The sequence below is a fragment of the Empidonax traillii genome, unplaced genomic scaffold (assembly GCF_003031625.1).
Source record: "Empidonax traillii isolate 1590-97213 ecotype Southwest subspecies unplaced genomic scaffold, ASM303162v1 scaffold18:size2335232, whole genome shotgun sequence".
Lineage (NCBI taxonomy): Eukaryota > Metazoa > Chordata > Aves > Passeriformes > Tyrannidae > Empidonax > Empidonax traillii.
The window spans coordinates 669,450-695,861 of NW_020955211.1; the positions used below are offsets into that span (position 1 = coordinate 669,450).

The 26,412-nt window shown below is 39.4% G+C and overlaps 1 protein-coding gene across 1 annotated transcript in view; it reads left to right on the plus strand.

Annotated features, from left to right (window-relative positions):
- Positions 1–5,524: 5,524 nt before the first annotated feature.
- PAM (peptidylglycine alpha-amidating monooxygenase) overlaps positions 5,525–26,412 on the plus strand; it is a 117,169-nt gene continuing 96,281 nt past the window's right edge. Inside the window, exon 1 of the mRNA XM_027896726.1 lies at positions 5,525–5,615. The gene's annotated coding sequence lies outside the window, so the exon portion shown is untranslated. The remainder of the gene's footprint in view (positions 5,616–26,412) is intronic.

A 26,412-nucleotide genomic window follows, 5' to 3' on the forward strand; every position in this document is an offset into this window, starting at 1 on the left:
ACATACAGTCTTGGTCATGTTACATATTTGTGCCTGAATTATCTCCCTCAGTGTCCATTCTGAGGCTACAATCTTGTTCAGAATATTAAATTTTGTAATGTTTTGCACTGCCTGTGTCTAATAATTATCTGTGTAAGGAATCCACCATAAGTTATCCTATGACAAAGTGAGCTCCATGGATTTTCAAAAGTTGTGAGTGCTTGACTCAATCCATAAATAAATGTTTTAAGCCTGGCAAAACACTGGCAAGTTTACCCTTGATAAATCATGGCTAAATGTTGCCAGTTTTTCCAGGGCTTACTTTTCAGTGTTTGTTTCCCACACTTAAAAACATAAATCTACTTATTTATATACAGCTGTCACAGCACGATTTTCTCTGGCTTCGAGACTTACCTCTCTGTTCATGTGATTCTGAATGCAGTTTCCTTTAAAAACCAATGTTAGCATAGAATAAATGGATTCTAAAAGTTAAACAACTGTTGTTTGTTCAGTAGACTTTGATGGCAGACTTTGCCTTGTTCTAGGCAAACAATCAGTTATATGTATAGTCAATTAGGAATATACAAGCAGAGGACAATTCGACATCACTCTTCTCCCATTATCTTCTTTCATCTCCTGTCTATGGCTATTCTTCTTTCAAGGTTTTGTAACAAATGACCTGATTTCCCTTCTTTTCAATGTGCCTGTGATTGGTTTTCTGAAATCTGGGAATATTTTTAGCTTAATCTTGAAACTGAGTAGTGGAAGTACCTCCTAAATGTTTACAATGTAGCAGCACTCCAACAAGCAGAAAGGACTATTGACAGTTTCTCAAAACATTTTCGTTCACTGTTACCTCTCTTTCAGTAAACAAGTATTTTTGCACCAGGACAGATTAACCTTTTGCAGTGATGTACCTCACTAGATACCATATATGCAGCTTAGCCATCAAGTCTTTCAGCAAAACATGTCAGAATTTAGCAGTGAACTGGGATCTACTATCAGTCAATGCTTAATACAGTTAGGTATAAACAATTAAGGTCAATTCACTGTTTTCCTACAGCAAATTCTTAGGAAACAACTTAAGGATGGAATCTAAGGTCTAGTTCAGATCTACTTAACATCGCAAGTCTTTTGTTACTACCACAGACATCCGACAACTGTTTTTTCCCTAAAAACAAACAAACAAAAGGTAAGTACAGAAAAAATTCCAACCTTTCAGGTAGACCTGTGTAGATATCCCAGAGAAAAAGGTCAAGAGCAAGGTTATTTAAAGGAACAAAAAGCCTTAGGAGAAACGTAGATAATTTTCCAAAGACAGTTACTTGAGTTGATAAATACAGATTAATGAAAATTAACTGGATTACCTGCACTGGGGCACCAGTGATCCCTCATACTTCTATTGAGCCATGTCAGATTTCCCTCACACTTTTAGGTTTAAAGAGTAGCGTACATATATGTAGAATAGTAGCAGAGAAGTAGAGGAGACAGAAGCAACAGCAAACATTTTCTGTTCTGAAACTATTGGAAACCATTCTCAGTGGTATGTGAAACATGGTAACACTCTAGGCAACGTGGTGTTATGGATAATTCCTCTTCAAAACATTTATATGATTTATTTTTTCATTCATTAAGTATTGGCCTAGCAGACCTAAAGATGAACCTCCTTCATTCATGGAAAAGGTATTATATAAACAGCAGCAGCCCAAAAAGCTTACCTCATCTGCAGTCTGCAGAGACCATTTATTGCACAAAAGAGTTGGAGTTTTGCTAAGGATGCTGGCTGAGGTAACTAGATTTGTGGCATATTTCCGTTCACTCGGATAAAATTAAGCCTCCAGTATAAGGAATTTGTTTTGCAGTATTTTTGCATTATACCAAGGTATATAAAAAGTACATTAACTATAGCTGTGTTACATGTCTTTATAATATATATATATATCCATCTCACTGGGACTCTTTTTTTAAATTGAAATTTATCTTGGTGACTGTTGGAAAAAATTCAGGGAAATAACGATGAATAAAATTCAGCCTGAAGGAGATTGTGGGCTGATTTCTATCCTCAAAAGAGCTCTTCAAAGGCTTTCATCCTTTCTGTTGCCAGCATGCTGCTTCATTTGCAAAGCAAAATCTCCATGCAGCTCTCTAGTGTATGATGCAGCCTGTGCTTTTATACTTGCAAGAGAATAAAGAGAAGGCTTGTATTTTGTTTTTCCTAAAAAAAAAAAAAAAAAAAAAAAAAAAAAAAAAAAAAAAAAAAAAAAAAAAAAAAAAAAAAAAAAAAAAAAAAAAAAAAAAAAAAAAAAAAAAAAAAAAAAAAAAAAAAAAAAAAAAAGGTAAAGGGAAATAATTCTCTGTGGCAAAAATAGAGTAAATTGTGCTCAAAGCAAAGAGCTCAAAGCCTGGAATCAATTTGGCTGTCGTAAATACTTAATCAAGATATATGATACTGACCTTTATGATTTAATATTTATTATAGTTGCTTGCCAGTAATGATATTATTGTATTATGGAAGTATAAGCAAGAGGTCTGCAGGACTCAAAAAGTTTTTGCACACATTCAAACAATACTTTCTCACATATCCATAAATGGCAGGCAGTGATTCTGTGCATGGCTCAGGCATGGATAACGAAAAATTTCAAGATATGTTTGCCACAATGCAAGAGCTCAGGACATTAATTTTAAGTTTATTCCTATATACAAGGAAACTCAAGCACTTTATCATTAGATTGCAACCACAGACCAAACATATCCTTTTATAAAACTTTCATGTCAAAGGTCTAAAATCAGTTGCTTTAGCATGTACCTAATTTCCAAATGCTTCAAGTCCTTTCTGAATTGGGACCTAACGCAGAAGTGTGTAGATTTAAGGAAAGGGTTTGCAAGGTAAAAAAAACCCTGCAGTTTCATTTCCCACAAAAAACTCTAACAAATGATTTTTTAAAATGAAAATTAAAACATTCAGAATACTTTCTTTTCAATCAGGAAGTCATTAAAGTAAAAGTAGATAGTCATGCAAGATAAGAAATAATTTTTCAACTCATTGAAATCAGTCCTACAAGAAGTCTAGTACTTTTCTGGATCTGATGTTTGCTTTGTTTATTTTTGTGCCCTTCACACTAGGAGGCTACAACATAAGCCAAAAAAATAAAGTTTAAAAGTTATTTTATTTTTCTATACTAGAAAATGTCACATTTAAAGAAAATGACACTAAGGCTAGTTTCAGCTTTCAGAAGGAGGCAAAAATTAAACATCACATTTTAATGTATTCATTTTTATTGCCTTTGTGGAGCAATACAAAAACCTCACTCAAAGTAATGAAAGCAATAACAGTAACCTGAGGAAATTTCAGTAGAATTATATAGAGACCCACTAAACATGAAGTCTAACGTAGATTGCCTTATGTTAACCACAATGAAAAATGGAAGATTTGACAGATTCTACTCAAATTAATGACTTTGATACAAAGGTATCAAAGGTATAAAATGCTGAGATTTTAATACATTTTCTCTAATTTTGAGGGAAAGACTTTCAAAATTCAGAAAGGAAACTTTAAAGAATATCTTCTTAGTAGGCCTAAAGTTCAGTCTCTTTCCTAATTTCTTCTCAAAGAATTGATAATATAACCCTTCAGTGCTTTTCTCTTTTTTTTTTTTTTCCCCAAGTACTTTGATTCCTTTTATTACTACCTGTAAAATGGATGTTCTGCACTTAGAAAAAGGACTGGATTTGTAAGGGCCCTAACATCCTCATAATATAGGACCTTCTAACTCAGGGAACATTCACATGCTAAGGACTATTTTGAGCTCCTCCAAATTCTTGTCCATACTTCCACTTTGCAAAGATTGCTTTGAGAATCTAAATTATTCTCCACCAATTAAAGAATTTGCATAAGAGCAGCTATCACAGGAAACACTTCTAGAGGAGGATGTAGCCCCATGAGGGTGAGAGGCTGTGAAATTGCACCCTTCTGTGTGCACACCACCACCTGTATGCCACACAGAACAAAAAGGGTGGGGCAGGCCTTTAGCATGCTCCTCCCTCAGCAGCAGATGCGTACAGCAAATTGTCATCTCACAAAAGCACCACAGAAGGTCTGAAGTTCTTAGGCCAGGCCTCTGCAATCACAGTGTTCGGTTCCATGAGCCAGATCAATTACATAAGGGAAGTATGCCACAAAGTTAGGTGAGTGCTTGGTATGAAAAAGAGCTCCACAAAGAAATGCTGCCATGACCCTGCCAATCAGCTGGAGCCAGTAAGTCAACACTTTTGTTCAAAGAGCTTAATATGTCTTGTCATCAAAGAATGAAAGCACCTTTGTGGGACATTTTCACTAATTGCCTATATCCCCCCCAAAAAGGCAAATTTTCACCTTCTGAAGGAAAAGGACTGGGCAGCCAAGACAAACCTAAAATCCACTGTTGTGCTTTAATTTGAGAAATATTAATAGGCTTTCAAAGGATGTTGCATCTTCCATTTTATACAAATAAGGAAAATGCTTCATTTTGGTACACATCTAGCCTTTGTAGAAATACTAAAACACCCATCACAGACCCAATTACCCACATTTATTTTCATAAAGAAGTTGGTAGATCTACTTATAAAACAAGGTATTACTTTAATCTGAAGGTGGTAGAATTATGCCTTACCATATATATTTTTGTATTTTGAAGAAGCGTTAAGACAGTCCCGCTTATCTAAGGAAAGCTTCATTCTATGCCGTTTTTAATGTTTAAAAACAATACAGATGTGGGTCCTAATTCTTCCACCTGACCTAGACAGATGAGTCTCTTGGGAAGGCCTCCCATACAAACCTGTTCAGCCAGAGATGCTGAGCAGTGTTTCCATGTGCAGTGGGTATGGAACACAATGTAAGGCCCAAGCTTCAGCTTCCTATTTTATGTTATGAATTCCACTGAAAACACCACCTCATTCAAGTACACTGGAGCTCCACAAGCCTCCAAACAGAGTCGTGTTCGTGATGGGGAACTGCCTGTGCCACTCTCCACACAGGATGTGAGTCTGCGGATCCTGGGTCCTGGGATCCCTCACCCCGGCTCACCGCTGTCTCGGGTCCTGTCCCGCTCCCGCCCCGCACAGAGGGGTCTGCACAGCCCTCCCCTCATTTCGCTGACCGCAGCCGGACGGGTACCGAGGGGTTTCACCCCTCCGGGGGCGACGGCACAGGGAACCACCGTGTCCCGATCGAGGGCAGGGGGACACGGTACGGAGCGGTATGTTCCCAGCCCGCCGGGCTCGCACCGCTTGGACCTGCGAGGCGCACCCCGAGACCCTTACCCAGGGGACCCCGAGACCTTCCCCTGCCCGCCCCGAACCCCCCCAGCCGCTGCCGGCGCCTCCCCCGCCTGTGCCCGGTCCCCTCACGGCGCGGTGCGGGCACAGCGCCCCCCAGCGGCTCTGCCGGGCCCCGCGCGCGGCCGACGTGAGCGGCGCCGCGTCCCCCGCGCGGGCGGGGCGGGGCGGGGCGGGGCGCGGGCGGGGGCGGTCCCAGGGCGGGGCAGGAAGGGGGTCGCTGACACGGCCCCGCCGGCCGCCTCTGTGTCCGCCGCTGTGTCCGTGTCGCTGCCGCGGGGGCAGCTCGGCTGGGACTCGGCGGCGCGGCGCGTCTTCCTTCCGTGAGTTCCACCTGCGCCACGTTCACCCGAGGGCTGCGGGAGGAGAAGGAGGGGGTAGTTTGAGTTGCGGCGACCCGCGCGGGCCCCGCAGCGGTCCCGCTGCCGGTGCCGCCCCTGCCTAGGCACACGTGCGGCTCCGTCCGCGCTGCCCGGGGTGTGGCGACTCCCGCGGGAGCCCCGGGGAGGGTTCCCGGGCACCGCCGGGGCCGCGGCCGTGCGGCTGCCGGGACCGGCGCTGCCCCGGCGGGCTGCGGGGCTGCGGCGGCTGCGGCGGCGCTGCGGGCGGGGGAGCCCCGGCCCGGCCGGCCCGGCCCCGGGGGCGGCTGAGCGCGGCACCCCCGCTCCGCCCGCCGGGCTTTGTGTCCCGAGCCAGGGACGGGTTTTCCCGACGCGGACAGAGCTCGGCGCGCTCCGCTCCCTCCTGCCCAAGTTTCCCGGGGAGCCTTCCCGAGGCGGGTGCCCACCCGCGGGTCCGGCTGGAAGGGCATCCCGGCGGTGGGGAGATGGCTGAAGGCAGGGCAGGCAGAGCCCCTCCGGACTTTGGCGTTGCTCCACTTGCGCTGTCATTCCTTCACCTCGGGGTGTCCGACCATGGGAAGCGGTCAAGTGTTGACATTCTGTTAGTTTCGACTTCCAACTGCTCCGAGTTGCGGTGATGTGATTCCCAATAGCCCCTGGGAGTGGCTTTTTTGTTTGTCTGTTTATTTTTTAAGCCTTCGCTCCTCGTTTTTTTTTCTTTGAAACTAATTTATTAGATCTGATGCATGTTTCAAAATATATACGTTTTGTATATCATTCTCTTATAAATTTGATTTGCACACCTTTCTGACCGTACCAGATAAGTATCTGCTTGCCTGAGCGCGGCTGTGCTTTGGGAATTGGTGTGTGAAGGGGTGCGTCCCAAAGACCCTTTGGAGCAGTGAACCCACGGTTGGTTCTGGGACTTGGAACACAAACACGGGGGTGCGGCACTGACAGGTTGGTGGCTTTTACCATAGACTATTTTCAGGCTGTGTGCTGTAGGCTTGCAGATGAGTGTTCTTACAGTTTGGAGTAGGAAAAAAAAAAAAAAAGGAGAAATCATTGGCATTAATCAGAATTTTAAAGCTATCTGTTAAAGGAAAAGTGTTTGGTGTGGAAATGGAAGTCTTCTTACGAGATGACAGGCATTTTTAATATCTCAGTGTCTTGATGATATGTCACTTGATATGGATACGGCCTTTTGTTTCCTTTTCTGATTTGGGGTACTCCTCTGTCTTTATAGGTGTTACCTCATTAAAAACATCAGTATTGTATTCTAACTTACAGAAAATTGCAGTTCAATCCCAAAATTATAACTGAACCTCATTTTTTTAATTACTTATGTGTTAGACTCCAGTTCATATTACTGGGGTGTTTTTTTCTGCAGATCTGAAATCACTAGTGTCTTGTACTGTAGATTGAAATCAGGAGCTAGTTTTTAGGAGTAACTTTACTGGACGACTGATGTATGTGTGTCGACTAGTGCATGCAGAAAAAACGGAAAGGGGGTTCAATTTAATCCTTGCGTACTCAGCTAGTTTGATTGATACGGTGATCCCCACCACTGTTACAGATGAAAATGAGAGATGTAGGAGGTAGGAGCCAACAAGTAGCCAAAAGCAGATATAGAAAACACAGACCTTCATTTGACAAATGGAGGCAGAGGTCTGCACAGGTATGTGTGCAGGCAGGCTCCAGGTAATCTAAGAGATCTGATCCAAAATACAAACTCACCATTGTGTTGCTTTATCTGCTTCCTTGTCAAGTGAAAGAACCTCAGGGCTGCTGAGTGTCAAATAAACCAAGATACGATTGAATCTGTTGTTGTGGAAGTTATTTCCCTGCATGTGGCTGATACCACAAAATGTTCAGTTAGAGAGTATGTTTCTTCTTGATTCCTTACATGGGAATACAGGGGAACTGTGGTGTGAAATGCTTGCATATTGAAAACAAACTTATTCTTAGCATATTGCTTCCATTTTACATGTCATGGCTCAAAGGGAGCTAAGAGGTTGGGATTTGTTCTGAAGTTCCCATTTTACAGATTGACAAAAGTATCCATGTTACATAGTCCAAAATGATGGTGTGTACAATGAAATGAAGATTATTTAAAAGAATTTTTAACTTACCAGGTTTCCATTCAGTGCTTAATTAGATCTGCTATTGCTTGTCATATTCGAGATGAATAAATCTACTGGGGTACTCATAGTAGTATTATCTAAAATTACAGCTATTAGTACAAACAAAGATTTGAAAAGTATCACAAATGAAGCCAAACAAGCTGGTTTATACTTTGAAACAATTTATAATGATTAGGATTAAATACTTCATGGAGTAGGTTATGACACGGCTGCCATATTCTGTGTGGTACTGGTCAGGTATACCACATTAGTTATCTTGTGTTTTGAGAACAATATCTGGTGCAAGCTGATGTGCGCAAATTGTTACCAGAATGGTTTACCAGTCTGGTCTAGAATGACAGTCTGTATAGTCAAAGTATTGTGAATGATTTTTAAAAAGGTCTCTACTTAAGGCATTGTAACTCAGTCTAATGTCAAAATGGCAGAAAGAAACATTGGATGTTCTCTAAGTAGTGACCCTAGTTCTGTTTTCATCATGCTATGTGGTCCATCTTTGGATCCATCAAATAAATAGAGGCTGTTTTTTCAAGGCATAACTAAATGTTCTGTGACTTCATAAAACTAGTTTGGAAGGAGGTGGAACCATTGAGACATGCAATATTTGTAGTTTAGTGCATGGTAGCTTTCTTTCGTCTCTGCTTGATACTGCTCTTTTTTGTCCTTTTCTGCTTTCCCTTTTTCTCCTTTCCCCCTTTCTCTCTTTTTAATCTCTCTCCCCCCCTTCTTTTTTTCTCTTTCTCCTTTTCTCTCTTTTCTTCCCCCTCTTTTTCACCTCTCCTCCCCATTTTTTCCCCTTTTCCCCCCTTTTTTTCTCCCCCTTTTTGTTTTTTTTTCCTCCTTCATAAGGCAGTCAGAACATATAAAACTTAAATGTGTAGGTTTGCTGAAAGACAGGGAGGATTTACAACATATTCCTTAATGAATAACCCCCTTCATTTCTCTCTGATAAATGAAGGACTCTTTTTAGTGTCCTGTCAATCTTACCAGTACTCAAATTCAGTTTCTTCCAATTGGCCAAGACAAGAAGGAGAGGGTATTATTTATGTGCTGCTCAGAGGTGTTGAATTGGCTAAAACCATTTTGAAATAATGATTGAACATATTCCTGCAGAAATATGTAAAAACTTTTCTTGAAAAATATTTTGATTCAATATGTCTTAATTTCTGTAGGTTACTTAATAATTTGTGTCCAAAAAATATTTGAATGAGTTTTTGTAAATTTACTGTTAAAAGTATGTGGGAATAAAAGTGTGGAGGGCTTTGTGTGTTAAGATTATCTTAAAGTTCTGGAAGCATAAAATAAAATCAAGTAACATTTTGAGGTATAACTTGAGACCATGTGAGCAAAGAACAAGTACTGACAAAAGCAGTGGGGTATGAATGAGAAGCAAAGTCCATGGTTAGTGCTATTTTTTGAAACTTACTTTTTCAGGTACACATCTAAAATGATTGGGTTTATTGTTGTTGAGAAACATAAGTTGCATAGAGACTCTGTGAGAATTCGAATGGAATTTAACAGTAGCCTCTAAAAGGATACATGTAGATTTTATGTTAAGAGATGCCAAAAGAGAGCAAGATTTCTGATTTATTTAGTAGGCTGAGGTCAGATAGGGTGTTTCTAAGGAAGACACCAGTCATTAGTTGGAGGAGTGCTGTTGTAACAGCACTTCAAGCCCTGTGAGCACTTAACTATGCTTTTTACAGCAAGGGATTTTCTTGCTTTCCCTGCACCCATCAACATATCGTAGTTATTATTGAAAATACTCAGTGAAACCAGCCATTTTATGCATTCTGCTGAAAGCTAAAGGCAATAAATGATAACCTAGGCTGTTCCTGCTGCAGTGGTGAAGTTCCTGTGTTTTGTGCAACATATGTCACTTGGCAAACACTCTGGTTTAAGATACCAAGGTTCTGCCAAACAGGATGTGTAACTAAATAAAATGAACGAGTTTAAAATGCAGCAGCTCTCAATGGATTGCTGGATAGATGGAAACATGACTTCTGTTTTGAACAAAATAATTTTCATTGACTTGTGTTTGTAACCTCATAGGTTTCATTCATCCTTCCATACTTATGCTTTTGCATCCTGCATTTATGAGGACGAGGACAGATGGATCTCATCAGTCTGATTATTTCCAGTGACAAGGGTTGCTGCCTATCCAGTTCTCACCATGTCTTTTGGGTTTTTCTTGACTGGTAATGATGTTTCATGATCTTTGCTGCATTTATCTTCCCTTTTGACAAAGAATGCTGAAGGTGATATTGAGTCATATCATGTTTTCTGATTTATGTAAGTGGTACAGTCTCATACTCCGCCACTGCCTTTCATTCTGTTACCAGTGCTCTTTCTTGGATTTTATGACTCCAGTTGATCTCCATGGTACTGTTCTAGTGTTTTAATCCATGCTGTTGTACATCCATGATCCTGGTGTACTAATACAGTATTTACTGTATAAATGTCTGCAGAAGAAGGGTATTTCACAAGTTTGTCTGTTGTAAAATCATCTATCTCTCTGTCATAGTCCCCAGTGTGTAGGGTTAATCAAGGCTTAAATGAGTTAACAAAAAAAAAAAAAAGTTTGCTTCTTACACAAGTAGCCTGCTTGTTTTCAGAATCTCCTGTCTTCATACTTGTACGAAAAAAAGGTTATTAGTCTTTCATACTTGGGAACAAAAAGGGATTATGAGGAAATGTTTCCACACAACTTAAGGTCTGGGAAACCTTTGTTTTTGTTTGGGTTTTTTTAATTATTGTTTTTTTAGGCACAGGACTAGATTAACCCTAGACGACCACAAGATTTGTTTTTCTTTTGTCCTTTCCACTCACAGATACATATTTTTTATTATCTGTACATTTGCTTTCTGTTGCAGGCCTGTAAGTAACGTCCTTCAATCCATATAATAAAACAATTACTCATCTTAAAAATTATGATCCACAACATAACCTTTCTGTCTTGTTTCAAAAATGGCAGTCTAATTTCCAACCTTCATAGACTCTTTTTTTCTTGTTTAGTATCAGTCACTAGCTTACGGTGCTTTCCCTTGGTGCTTTTCCCTCTATATACTTCTATTACTTTAAAAAGAACAGTCATGTTTACTTTTAGATTTAAGTTGTTGGGCTGAACGGTCCAGGTTGTCTTTGTTTCATTACATACTGGGAAAATCAGGAGCTTATTGGGTTCACCTTGGAGAAGAGAGGGTTGAGTGTGGCCGTATTTCAGGCTACAGCTTCCTCAAGGGGGGCAGTGGAGAGGATGGTGATGATCTCTTCTCTCTGGGAACCAGTGATAGGAGATGAGGAATGGGGATGAAGCTGTATAAGAGGAAGTTCAGATATGCAAATACTAAGGCTATGTTTATGAAACACAATTAATGAAATTATCACTAAACTCTTGTTTCAGTGCTATTTGCAGTTGTCTTTGTTTAATCGTTCATACTGAGGTTTGGGGTTTTTTTTCCACATCTTCTAATCCAGTTTCCTCACGTTTAATCTCCCGTGTTGTTATATGAATGAAAAAAATACTGAATTCCCCCCACCTCTGACCAGCTTTTCTGCATTCTCTTTTGTCTGTTTCATCAAGGAAAGATGGTATAATTTGCCAAGATAATGTAAGTAAATTTGTATTCCATTTATTCTACCACTCTCTTTTAATTTCTCTGTTTCTCATTATTCTTTGCTTCAAAATCTATTCTATTTTCCTTTGTCTTTGATTCAGTTTTATTAAACCACCTCCAGTGAAACAAATGAATTAATGTACGTAGATGTTAAGTAGCAGTAGGACCAGGGTACATTTCTAAACTGCAGGATGATGGTCAGCCTTGTACACTTAGAAGGCTGATGTTTCCCACAGTAAGTTTCTGAGGTCTACAGCCTATAACATTGACAAATTAATAAATATTGGTGGTGAAGGCTTCCATATCAAGGTTGAGATGTTGCTTTACTGTGAAGAGAATAAGAGAATAAGTTGAGATTAGAAGAGAGCATAAGGAGAAGTAGGTAAACTGGTGTGGAGAGGAGTGGAGTTGAGGGTCAGTCTGCTGAAGTGAGCCAGTGTGCAGAGAAATGTGTCGGTGGATACTGTTGGGACCATGACCTGGTAGGGATATGCAACCAGGAGAAGGAGAAATTCTGTGAAGTCTTGGGATTGGCTGACAAGGATCTGCATCAAGGAGGAAAACTGGAATAGGAGAAGGGCTTATATAATCCATTGACTAAAAACACTGAAATGAAAGACACTGACATTGAAGATCAGGACAATGTGAAGTGAGGTAGAAGAGAGGAGACAAGAAAGACAAGAGTGAAATGGGTCAAACAATTGACCTGTGTTGCAGTAAATTTCTTACTTCTGATGTCTTTAACAGATGTTTAAAGGGTTACATTAATAATTATTGAGAATAGTTGCATGCTTTGTTCTATGAGGTTCATTAATGTGCATTCATAATCCATCATAACTTTTCTTACCCACTTCATCCACATCTTTTCAGGAAGTCATAGCTTTTTCTTTTACAAGCAGATACAGATCTGTAATTTATGATTGCTCCCTGTATCCCTTCCCAGTTGAGTTAAGTCTGTGTGAAACTGCACCATTACATCTGTTGATGTACTGAAGGTGGTTGTAGTCTGTGTTTTATCAATAACAGCAACAGTGCTTACTGCTTTGGGACTGTTCTGGAGTGGCAGTGATTATTTTGCTTTACAAGTCAGCTTCCTTTAATAGAGTTCTCTCTGAACCTTGTTCATGTGCCCTAAAGCAGGAGTGAAGAAAAGAAACTTGAAAGCTGACCAAGTCAGCCTTGCCTACTTAGAGCAGTCCATTTAAAGAGGGGGAGGGGAAAAAAAGCTATTGTTCATTTTAAATCTCTGCTATATTGCAGACTTTATGCTATATTCTTTCTTTTTCTATGGGTTATTTATATTCAGAGTGTTTAAATTCAGTTGATTTTAATTCCTTTTGCAAGCATGTTGTACCCTGACCTCAAATTAGGGAGCCAGTTTTTATGGTACTAAGGATCCCAATCTCATTATGGAAGAGATTAAGGATTTATGGTGGATTTTAATGCATCCTTTTTATCCTGACAGAGAGCAAAAATACTTTTTGCTTTCTGCTTGTTTACTGAAGTTTGTACTGAAGCAATGTTAATGTATTTGATCACAATTTTGAGTACATTAATTTAGAGTAGTCCTTTCAGAAGAACTTTATGTGGTACCTAATTTGAAAGAACCAAGCTATTCTTATAAAAGCCATTCCTATGTAATAAAGTTTTTGCTACATATGATACCTATGAGAATTTTAATTACTGCAAATCTATTTTCCATCTGGTCAACTCCCAGCCTGTACCAGTGCATGGGATTGCCCCTTACAGATGCAGAGCTTTGTGCTTCCCTTGGCTTAACTCTGTGAGGATGATGTTGATCCCTTTCTCCAGACTGTTGAAGTCCCTCTGGATGGCATCATGACTCTCTGGTATATTGGATATATACCAAAGATATATTGGATATGACACCTACTTTGGTGTCATCTGCAAACTTGCTGAGAATGGACTCTGCTCTGCCATCTGGGTCATTAATGAAGGTGTTGATCAGGACTGGAGCCAGTATGGACTCCTGGGATACACCTCTAGTGTCTGGCGTCCAGTTGCATTTGTGCCACTGATCAGTACAGCCCTTTAGGCCTGGCAGGTCAACCAGTCCACCTAATTGTTTTTCTAGACTGTATTTCACCAGTTTATCTGTGAGAATGTAATGAGTGACTGTGTAAAATGCACATGTTGGGTGATTAAATCTGTTTAGTTAAAATAACCATTCTCAAAACTGGTGTGTTAAATGGCTCTTCTGCTGCAGTATGGTAAGGGTCCAACTTTAGAAATGGCTCGAGGCTCTTTTTGCTGACAGCTTTGCAGGCCTGAAAATGCATTTCTTTAGAATGTGATCTCAAAAGCTAAAGTGGGCTTAAGTTATTATTTAATAAGTTGAAGTAAGATGTAGTGATTTATGTGAAATTACCTTATAATTCCCATGAGAAATTGCCCTTGTAATTTACTCAGGCAGAACAATTATCCTTCATATTTTCCATAGGTCACAAATTTCACGGCTTGATAGTGGCAGTGAGTTATTATGGTCTTTCTTTTGTGGAATGGAATGTATCTTCATAACTCTGTCATGCCAAAGATGTTTTAACATCGCAGTTTGCATGAAAGAAAGAGAGTAACTCTTCCTGATGAGAGCAATCTTTATTTCTCTGTAAAATGGCAGTAGCACATAGCAAGGGCAAGATAAAGCAGTCCCTGAAAGGGTCATTAAAGGATGGTGATCTTCTCCCACATACCTATATTCAAGGCTCCCTTTCCTGTCATCCTTGGATGTTGACCATCAAGGATATGAGACCATCTTGGATGTGAGATGGACCATCTTGGATGTGAGAATTAAATGTGGCCTTTTGGTTCTCACTAGTGTCCATTATGTGCAAAAGTGTGCTGGGCAAGTGTGACTTGGAGCATCACTGTCACTTGTGGGTCACTGCAGGTTAGTGTTCCTGGGAGAGTGCCCTCATCTGCTTTCTGCTGAAATAATGGAAAGCATAACCTTTTACAAAATATATGTTGCAGAACATATTAAAAAATTTTGGCTAAGTGTCCTGAAATCAAGAATGTAGTTTCCAGCACCTGGGCCAGTATCTTGGCAGGGATCACTGTAAACAGGATTGCCCTTCCAGTACTGGAGTACACAACTCTCCTCAGTTTCAGACAGGAACCTAGTGCGTGTTGCTATATGGTGGTGGCCTAACAATAGTTTGTAAGTGCTGTAACCTTGGACTAACACTCTTCTATTCAGATTTACTAATACTCATGCCAGCACTGTTGGCCAATTCCACCAAAGGCCAAGTGGGTAGAAGAATGCACAATTGTTTTTTGCTAAGGCATTCGTATGCTCTACTAAACTGGCTCCACAAGGTTGATGGGGATATGTGATAAACTCATGTTACTTTGCTTTCACCAGCACACAACTGGACCATTTCTCCTGGAAATGACAACCTTTATTTGATTTAGCACAAGTGGGAATACCTAACCATTGGCTTAAAAAGTGAAGGCCTTTCTTAGTGACCTTCTGGTTGGAAATGGAAGTAGGCAATACAGTCAGGTGGTTGTACGTGTGTCTGCCATCACCAGTATTTATTGCAACCCTGGCCCTTTGGAAGAGGCCCAGTGTAATAATATCTGTCAAGTGTGGCCTGCAGCCACACAGTGCTCTGTCTTTCCCCAGGGCTGTTGCAGCAGTTTTCTTGCTTCTAATGTTTTGCAGGTATTTTGAAAAGACGTTTTGAATGGTTCTCTGGAGGAAGGAATGTTCATCCTTTTGTCTCCATTTGTAGGTAGCAACTCTCTGTGAATGACTTGACTTCTTATGAGCCCACTTAGCTCACATGTCCTCGTTGGAGGTTATTGCAGAAATACGTACCTTAGTTAATTGATCAACAACAGCATTCTATTCCTGCACTGGCTCACCATGAGGTGCAGTGTAGGCATCTACATGTTTCACCCAGAGAAAGCAATGGTTTTGCACACTGAATCCTATCACTAAAGAGGTTTGCTGTGTATTATCCAGTCAACTGCTTGTCATTTACTAGCCCACACTGTGAGACCTTTAAATACTGCCCAAGACTCAGCAAAAAGACTTCTGAAGCTGCTGGTTTTTCCAGCACCATATCTGCAGCCATTAATTGGACATATTGCCTGCTCTCCCCCTCCCTTAATAGGTTAGGAAGGTTTGCCCAGCCATTTCAAAGGATATTGCTTTCCATTGCAGTTTTGCTTCCAAGTATCTTGATGTACTATCAGTGAAGTATCCATTCTTCTCTTGGGTTAATTGCTCATGTGGTGGGACCTGCTGCGCCCAAGGCGGTGGCCCACTGTCATTACCCAGAACGATTTGTACTGTTTTATCCTCTATGTAGGGAGGATAAAACAGGTGTAGGGATGTACCATTTCCACTTGACAGTGCTGGTCTGTTGCACCTTCCTGGTTTAGTGACTGGAATCATTTGACAGTACCGGCTGTCAGTCTGGGAATTGTGCTGTCAGTTTACCTTGACCTCCTGGATGATTGTTTCTGTTTCAGTGAGGGCTGAATAAGCAGCCCAAAGCTGTTGTAGTTTTGTGATGGTGGGATCAAACTCTGAGACCAAAAGCTCAACAGTATGTGCCACTGTATTGGGTCTGGCTGAGCTGGAGTTCGCTTCCCTGTAGTAGTTGATAACACACCGGTGTTTTGCTGCTGCTGAGCATCAGCACTGTAACATTCCTTCCTCAATCGAGGGCAAGATCCTGGGAGGGGACACAAGTAGGGCAGCTGACCCAAACTGGCCAAAGGGATATTCCAAACCATATATGACATCATCTCAGGTATAAAAGTTGAGGCAAGGAGCAGGAAGGTGGGCATTCCTTGTCTCCAATGGCTGCCTGCTGGGGAACAGTTATGTGTGCTGGAGCGCTGCTTCTCGGGAGTGGCTGGACATCGCTGCTCGTGGGAAGTAGAGAATAAACTATGCCATCTTTTGCTTCACTTTTGCATGTGCAAGCTTTCACCTGGCTTCTGCTGTAATAAACTACCTTATCCCAACTCATGAGTTGTTTTTCCACCTTACTCACTCCCCTGTCCAGGTAGGAAGGGGAGTGATAGAGTGGCTGGGTGGGCACCTGGCATCCAGCCAAGGTCAACCCACCACAGCCATCCGTCTTCATGCTGCCAGAGAGTCCAATAAGCCACTTGGTCGTCAAGATACCAGGGCTTCAAACTCAAAATGTTTATTGGCTTATTCAAAGGTAACTCTATTCTTCTGGAAAGAACTGACCTTTTTTATTATTATATTATTTAATAATCGTATGTGGGCCAAAGATGATATAAATTGCCTCAAAGACCAATAACTTTGCAGCTCTACCTTATAAAGTACGGTTTGTTCAGCTGATTTGGGCATCATTCTGTGAAGTCCCTGCCAAATTATCCTTTCAAATTTTACTTCTGTGGCAGTTGTCTGAATTTTCTTGGGCTTAGTTTCCCAGCCATGATTTTGCATTGCTTTGGTGACAGTGCTTTTCCTGCTTTTTACTCAATGGGACCAGTGGTGCAGATAACATCGTCCACATAGCTGAGTGATTTACAGTATGGGGAAATATTGAAGTCTTCCCAACACTGGGCTTCCAGCCCATGCTAAACTCTGGGTATGTATGTGGATACCTCTGGGGCAGTACTGTGAGGGTGGATTGCTGAATCCATTGTGAATGTGCGGATTGCTCCTGTGGTTCATTAGCATCTGGAATGCCAAAGAAAGCCTTTGTTGGATCCCATGCAGGATGATCCCTCTTTGGATACAGCTTGCTGGGTCAAAATGATAACAACGGACACTGCATCTCTGTGTAGGGCAGTCTGTAACCAACTGTCATTCTCTGGGAGCTGTCAGGCATTTTCGCTGTCCAGATGGGGCTGCTGAAGTGGGGAAATGCCTTTCTGAATGACTCCAGTCTCTGATAGTTGTAGTGATCTGGATGATCCCTGTGTAGCCTCTGGGCAGCCTGTACCTTTTGGAGACAACCCATTTTGGGGGAGGCTCCAAATTAGCAGCAATTTTAACCAATTTTCGTACAGTGATAATATGAACCCCAGAAGAATATCTGTCTCCTGTATTCTTGAAAGATTTTTCTAAAAACATTTAGTAAAACTAAAAACATCTCCTGTTGTGTAACTGTTTTCTGTTGCAGAGGATATATCTATGTAGTGTACACAATATATCTTCGCCTGACAAGCAGGAGGGATATCTCTTTCATAATACCCACTGGTATGCAGCACAGGTTGGTGTGGGGCACACTGGCAGATTGTCTTGCAGCAGTGGCCTGTACTGAAAAGTTTGATAGTGGCTTTTTAACTCCCATGGGATATCAAGTGCACGTTGACTCTTTTTAACTGCTTTCATCTGGTGTGATCTATTTCATCTTCAGAAGAAATTGAATTGAGCAAAGTAAAAAGCTACCAAATCTTTTTTGCTTGTGACAAAGAATAAATATATTCATACCTGCCTTTAGACATGCATTACTGTTTTTATGTGGTCTTCAAAAGACATCTCTGATGTGGAGGTTGATCTTTTAACAGTACTCTGTGTTGTGTGATACTTGGTGTTTTATTCCTAAGGATGTGTGAGGGTGATAATGTAGTATTGAATTATCCATCTGTTATCTATATAACAGATTGATTTGTGTACTTTTGTTGCTGTCATGATATGTATGAGTGGAAATTATAGGCGTGTGTAGTAAATTGTTGATCAATTCAGTCCTTCATTTGCCTTAGCTGGCTTTTGAATCTAATCAGACTGGGAACAAAATTGCATACTTTGTCTTTTTTTTTTTCATTTCATATTTTTGATAGTCATCAAAGCTAGCAATGTGTTAGAGAATTGGGAATGGTTTTTTGGCTGCTTACAAGAGTCATATCCACTTGTTGGATATATTTCTACTGTTGTGATGACCTTATAAGTCTTGTGTGTGCATTGTAGTAATTACTTGTTTTGATATTGCTGTGTTTCTTTTCCATCCTTTTTCCTACTGGTAAAGGTATTTCATGGTTAGGTAATATAGCAAGAAGTTATCTGTTCAATTGATTACTTGTGACTATTTTTGCAGCAGCTACTGTATCAGAAATTAATTGTAAGCATGAAACAATTTGTTTTAGAAAATTTGCTTTGAGCTGCCATAGCTCCTCTCAAGTGTGTGTGCTTAGTCTCAGACTACTGCTTGATCATAAGGGAGGATCTTTGATCTGTGGAGACGTTTGCTTCTTTGGTCTTCCCAAGGCTATACTCTGACTTTTACTGAGATTTGTCCTTATCCTGTTCTTGCTGCTTGCAAGTAAATACTTGGCTTCTAGCAGCATTTCTTTCACTTTTTACATAGTAAAGTAGTAGAAAAGTTACTGGTATCCTCAGTGGATTTGTTATGTGAATGTTTTATCCTACTTTGCAACCTTGAGCTTCAGGAAGATGACTAGAACATTAACTTTTTTTGTTACTTCCCCTTAAGAGTCTCGATATAAATACATATTCCTATGTAACTAATCTTTGGCTTTACTGGTTATAGCCTCATACTTTAAAAAAAGGTTTCATTGTACTGCTGTTGATATAAAACTTGTGAGTTGTACAACACTTGGAGATGAGCCTGTTACTGTAGATTTAGAGTGCAGTGTAGCTGGGAGGTCTGGTGGCAAGTTATGAGTAGGTATGTCATCAAGATTGTGTGATCTTCCTTTAAGTTAACATGCGATTTAAATGAGTGTCAGGGCTTTAAATGAAGCATGTCCCATGAGAACTGTATCACTTCAAGTTTTGTTTAAAAAGTATTTTAGAACAATAGTTAAACCTTCATAGTCTATACAAATACTTAATTTTTTGTTTGATATTTTTTACTTATTTCAGAGTAGCTTCTATCCCTAGCTGGTTTTGTTGTTGTTCTCACATGTCGTGTCCCCTTCATAGTCCTTGGTTTCATTTGTTTTTCTAATGCTCTTACCCTAAATCCAGAACTGTGACTAGGTACGAAATGGCTCTAATAGGCCTGGAATATCTTGTCTCTTTAGGGAAGTCAGTTTTCATTGCAATTACTTCCTTTGTTGCCATCTCTGATACTTGAATTGCATAAAATGAAACTTGGAAAAAATATATTACCAGTGCAAGATAAGCAATACTGGTGTTAGACCTCTTAGATAAAGTAAAATAAAATTTGAGCATAGTGTAGCAATATTAATGAAGTGCTCGCAAGTCAACACTGTTGCTCAGGCATCTTAGAAAATGTACACTGGGGCTTTTATGTCTGCAACGTCACACCTCCAAGGAGAGTTGTTTTTGCATGCAGAGAGTACCTCTAGATGAGGTTCTCAGTGTTCTGTGGTATCTCCTGTTAGAGTCTTACAAAGTGAATTGAGCAGCTGGCCTTGGCCAAGCATATATCCTTTATTTTCCTGGTTTCAGGAGACCCAACACCTATAGCTTCGTAGCCTAACAAATTTGCTTTTTCTAGGATCCCATTAAAACAGTGAGGAGTAAAAGAATTGAGGTGATATCAAGAGGGTTTTAAAATGAATTCATACTGGAAAATAAGCTTTAACAACAAAAACCACAAAAAGGCCAAAAAAAGAAGCTTCAGAAACTGCAAACTAAGTATTTTTCTTATGCATACAGAAGCAATGTCAGTGTTGAAGACAGTTTGTATAAAATATTGCACATATGGGACTTTGCTAATATGAAGCTGAAGTGTTTTCTGAAAATAACTTGCAAACAGAAAGGATTGCTGATTTAATTCATCTAAAACCCAACTATATTTATTTGCGTAAGTGCAGTTTCCTGCCTTCTTCAGGCAATTTGTTGGTTTTTGCTGCTATAAATAGTGTGCTCATTATTTACTTACACTATTTGACCTCCTTTATTGAGATTCTGCTTTGACTGTCAATTTAGTGGACATGTTTGTACAAAATACATTTACAAAATAGTCTATAAATTGTAAACTTGCTATATATAAGTGCTTTTTGAAGAATTTGTATTCACTGTGAAATACAATATGAAAGTTTCTCACGGTTAATGTTTCTTGATATGCTGGTAGTTTCAGATAGAAGATACCATCTGTAGTTACTGAGGTCTATTGATAAACTTGATGGGCCAATATGTGTTCCAGAAACATGGTAGCCGTGAATTAAAGTCACCTTTGTTGTTGTTATGTCTTGTCTCCATATCTCTAGATCCCCATCCTCCAAGTTGGCTCTTTCTACGGCTGACTTTTACTCTGTCTTGTTCTGTTTCTATTTAGTCAGTATCAATTTTTTTTTCTTAAACCAACATTCAGTGTAAACCACATTTTCCTCAAACTTGCTCCCATTAACTTTCTCTCCCTTACTCTAGTCAGCCAGTCTCCAACTTAAAATTTGTGCATTTCTGCTCTTGTTGTAATGGCAACAAAGCTGGCAACAAAGGAGGGGGAAGATTAAGGTAAAGATAATTCTTCTGCTTTTAGTTCAGATACCATGATATATAACCTGACCTTGTGTTATCACACTTTATATGTCCACAAGAGGAAGGAGGGCTGTTTTGACAATAAATACCCACAAGGATTAGAATGCTAGAGCTGTTACATTTGGTGCTTGTAGTCTTCTTTGTCTCTTTTATTTTTTCCATCAGTCGCATTTAGAACAATTGCCTATCAAAAAAGTATGAATACTGGAGTATAATCTTAAGTGTTTCCCACATTTCTGGGAGCTTTTTCTCCGTTTTTTTCCCCCTTTCATTTTTGGAGATATTAAAAGTTACTCTCAGCTTCTTTAGCTTTGTCTTCAAAATATTAGTTCAAAATAGTTGTTTACCTGTTACTGACTTTCCGAAGTTGGTCTTGTTTTCTGTAGTTTACATTGTTTTGTAAATATTTGAAAATATTTCCAAAGAATGCAATGTGCTTTCTCATAGTATGGGATATTTATTCTGGTGGTCAGTGCTAAGGACCTTTATGTTCTCAACAGGGCTGACTTCCTGTCGTTATTGTGGTTTTCATTAGGCACTGAATCTTTTCTTTGGATGATGTTCAAATCACAAAGAGCTCCATCTGTGTCTTATTTCATCTTTTCATTCCTTTCAAGGCGACTTGACCTACATATAACCCACAGTAGTTTGCTTAGGAAAAGTTTTTGAATTACATCCTATGTGTGTATATATTATTTGAATATATTACCTCTTTTCAGTTATAATAGCAAATATTCAGTTAATAGTAGTGAGAAGACACTTAGACCAGGTCCTTTTTGAGATAAGATCTTTGTCAAGCATTATATCTGGTTATTAGTTGTATTTGAAGTTTTGGGTGTTGGATATTTTCTAGTTGTTTTTTAATGAATGAATGGGAGTTGTCAAGGACAGAATTTATCACTTGCTGACCATGTTCTGTGCTGCAAGTTGAAATTTCACTTTAGGCTGTATTGGCATAGTCACATTTAAAAGTAGTTTGCCTTGTTTCACAGCTGCATTACTACTTAGGTGAGATCCAAATCTGAATAGTTGTGTTGATCACTTACTGTGAGTTCCCATGGGGACCCATGGACTTAAGTATAACCAGTTGGCTTAAGTGTTTTCTGATGTGATCAAGGGTATGTTTTCCTCGCTTTTGACTTTTCCTGATGTCCTTGCTTGGGCTATGATAATGTAGTGACATTTAGTATGGCATTTCCTCTAATTTTCTAATATGTAAGGAGACCAAGAGATTGGTTCAATTAAGGTTCATTATTTGACTCTACATGGACATAAAGTATTTTGTCCATTTTATGGAGTAATTCAATGGGATTAATTTATTTCAGTGGTACTTGTTTTATTATTAGCAGTGTCAGATCCTGCTCTGGGTTATCTTTTGTCTAGTATGTGAGAGTACAGCTGCAGTCAGCTGTCTTCCTTGAAGCACTGTTTTCTGTGTCAGTCTAGTGTTGATATACAAGCAAAGAATATTCTTTTAATGAAATTCTGATATTTAAGCCAAGGATTGTAACTGTGTGTGGGAAAAGAAAGTCTTTTCTCTGCATCTGTTTACTTTTGTTTTCTGTACACTGCCAAGGAAGTTCCAGTTAAAGACAAATCATCATCAAAAGCAATTTTCTATGTGTTTTGTACTATGGCAAAGAATTATTAGTTTTCATTCTTTATACCTATATAGATCTGTTATGCATAGGACAAAGAAATAAATCAGTAATAAAAACATGATGCAGTGGCAATCGGTTCTATTTTATTTTTGGTATCTGGGCTTTTCTTGTTTATACGTGAAACCCAATTTGAGAAAATTTTACAGCTCTATATATTGCTTTTAATTGTTTTGCAGAGATCATCACCGTAACTTTTATTTCACTATCCATGGTACAAATCCTTTGTTTAATTAACCAAATCCAGTATGTTTGTTGTCTTGTAAAACATTTGACTGGTTTGAGTAATTTTTAAATAAAAATAAACCTTCAACCATAATCTGTATTTGCTTATTGTTAGCACCAGAATTGAAAAACAACCAGTTGTATAAGTTGTTTGTTTCACTGTGAAGTCTGTCTTGGCTGAGCTAATGTAGTGAACCTGTCTTGCCTTGCTCAGCTTGCCTACCAGCTGTTCTGCAAGGCATTCCCTTGTTCTAATTAAATCCTAATGGTTCCTTGATCTAAATTGACCTTTTATGTTTCTGTGTAAAGGCTAGATAGGAACTACTGCAAGACATAGAAATAACACACTTCATCTGTAAAATACCCACTGCAAAGATGTGCTGGTTGTGAAAACATAAATCTTTTCAAAACGAAAACTAAGTCAGATATTCAAATCCTTTTTACATGGCCCTCTGTCAGACATTTTGTGCTTAAAGGGGACAGATTGTAGCCACATGTCAGACTTTCTCATTTTTCTATTCAGTTAAGAGTTGCTTGTCTGGAAAAGTAACACACACATAAAAGCCCTCTGTACCAAACTTTGGCTTATAGCAGTAGAGTTGGAGGCTGCCATCAATGGCAAGTGATTCACTCCTGTGCCATAAGCAGGCTGAGGTATTTTCGTAATCTGTTTTGCTATAACAAAACCCAGAGGCATCTGAAAGTGTGGTGACTGTGGAAAGGCCCTTCTTGAGATAAATTTTTGACTTAAGAATTAGTTGGGTATGCACGTGTCACTGAGACCTCTTTTCGATCTGGAGGTAGTGTAAACTGAGTATGCTCTTTGAAATGGAAGTGCTAAAGGTACTGCAAGACAGTGGAGCGGACTGAGGAATTTTAAAGAATGAATATTTGGTTCTCTGAAGTATTTAGCTGACCTTTGGCACACTTTCATTTAATCAGCTCTCATACCAGGTGAACAATAAAGAAGTGATGGCAGTCGGTGACTGAAGGGTAACCCCGTTTTAGGGTGAAGGAGATTTTCCTGTCAGAATTTTATGAAAAGCTCTCTAATCATTCCACTGATAGAGCTGCAAAAGGCATTTGGTCATTAAGCATGCACATATATAAAGTTAAGGGAATGGAAATAAGTTAATGTGTATTTCTTTCTCAGCATCTTGGTGAGGAGCAGCTGGACAAAACAAGACCAAAATTTTTACATGATGTGAAGTTGGGATTTACTTTGGAATTCTTGAAATACAGAAATATGAAATAAGGTTTGAATAGTCGAGACAGCAGTCTTGCCTCATTTTGTTGCTCTCAAATGGTGATGTGTACTGTTCCACCCTTAGAAATGTAAGGGGGCATCTTATATTTTTATTTATAAGTACATCTTGTGTGCACTGAGATTGCTTTTAAGGAAATGTATCTGATTTATGAGAAGTTTTGTTTTCTACAAAAAACCCTGCTTGTGTGTTTCAAGGATCTGTGTTACAAGAGTTAATTACATGTCGGTATTGGGGTTCAGTGTAATATATAGACCTTAATCTTCAGAGCTGTGCTTGAACTAGTAGGAGAGACTTACTGAGCATATTTCTTATATTTTTCCAAACATGCACCTGTCAATACAAATACCTAGGTACTGTTTGTAAATACATTACACTGTAGCTATTTTAGAGATGGTAGTAAAGTCACGTCTCTTTCTGATGTTGATTTTTGTAGTTAATCCCTATCTTCTATGGGGGTTGTTGTCCAGGCAGAAGATATTCTGTCAAGAATGATAATTAAAAGGATGCGTAGTCTTGGAAAAATGGGATATGTTTTTAAGGGAAAAAGCCTTGTGTAGCTGTGACAAACAAAATCACCTACTGAGAACACAGCTGTGCTACTGCTTTTCCCCCCACTGCCTTTTCTCGAAGAGATGGATGGTGATGGTCATTCCAGAAGCTGGTGCACCATGGTCCCCTCCTCCAGCATTACATAATCAGAAAACGTGTTTGTAGTGAAGATATTTGCGCAAATAAACAATGTCTGAAAAAAGGAAGCGTGCTGCTATTAATGCTTCTTCTGTGAAAGTCTTCTAGGACTACCCAGTCCATATGTTGGAAGTGGAAGTGGAGCCAGGAAAAGCCAGATTTGCATAGTAGAACTACATGCAGTAATTAAAATACTTTACTGTGTATAATTTTTGTATATTTATATTGTATTTATAATATACAGCTCTGTATTACTTAGGTGTGTTTATGTATACTGTATTTATAATATGCAGCTGGATATTATTTATGTGTGTTTGTTCTGTGGTATGACCATATTCAGGAACCAGTACTATAAAGTCAGAAGTTGCTTCAGGAGACTCCTTTCACTCATTTTTGTCGCTAATGTTGGGTATGATAAGAACTGTAACTCTGTTTTGGCCACATAACATTGTAGAAAATTAGAGAAACCTTTCTCATTTAGTTGGAGATATACATATATTAAATAAAACCTATGATCTCCTAATTCAATACATCTTCTAATTGAATTAGGTATTTGTTATCCCTTACATTCCATCATACTAATAGCATGGTTTTTGTCTGTAAACAAATAATAATCTAATTATTTTATTATTCTTATTTTCAGCAATATTCTAACCATGTGGTAAATGTTCATTGCTTTAAGCTGGTACCTCTTATTGCTTGTGCTGTACCTACCTGTTAAAAAGGTAGGCAGTAACTGATATAAAGGGCATATGCCCAGATTTCAGTATGGATGGGAGATTTTACAGAAATTCATACTATCATTTAATGATTTGCATTGGAAGGGACTTTAAAGATCATCTCTTCACAGCTCCTGTGCCATGGTCAGGTAGGACAACTTGCCTAGCACAAGAGCCCTGTGAACACTTCCAGGAATGGGGCATCCACAACTTTCTGGACAGCTTGTTCTAGTGCCTCACCACTCTCATTGTAAACAGTTTCTCCCTCATATTCTGTCTAAACCTGCTCTCAGTTCAAAGCCATTTCCCCTTGTACTGTCAGTAGATGTCCTTCTTAAAAGACTTGCTCTAGCTTTCTTGTAAAACACCTTTAGGTTCTGGAAGGAGCCTTCTCTTCTTCAGGCTTAACACCTCCAACTCTCTCAGCCTGTTGTCAGAGGAGAGGTGCTTCAGCCCTCTGATCATCTTCTTGGGTAGAGGAAGAGATTTGTGCAAGAGATGCCAGGGAAGTAGACTGAAATGTCCCTTAATAAGATGGGGACTTCAGAAGCTGCTGTTGTGATTGCTTGAGCTACTCTTCATTCTTTTTATTGCTGTAGAAATGAGATTCTTGGAAGAATATGAAGTCTTAGTATAATAGTTCTAGGAGTTTAGGCATAAGAGGAAACCATGATGTGTCCACAAAAATGAAGTCAAGATTGTTCTTCTGCTTACCATTGCATCGTTATTTGCAAAACAAAATGACTCCTTATTGTGAAGTTTTTTCCCCCTTTGGAACCCACACTTTATTCAGCTCAAAGAAATACTCTAAGAAGGATGCAAAATACCATCTGGCATTTTTAATACTCCTCTCACCCCCTCCCAGTCTTGATATCTAGCCTAAATTGGCTTGATTTATGTAGGGATTGCAAATGGGATATCATACATACAAACCCTGACAGTATCAACATTCCATATGAAATTAAGTCACTGTGCAAGGAGTGGACAATTTGTAGCCTTTTATTTAGTTTTTAAAGCAGTCAAATGAGTTAACTAGA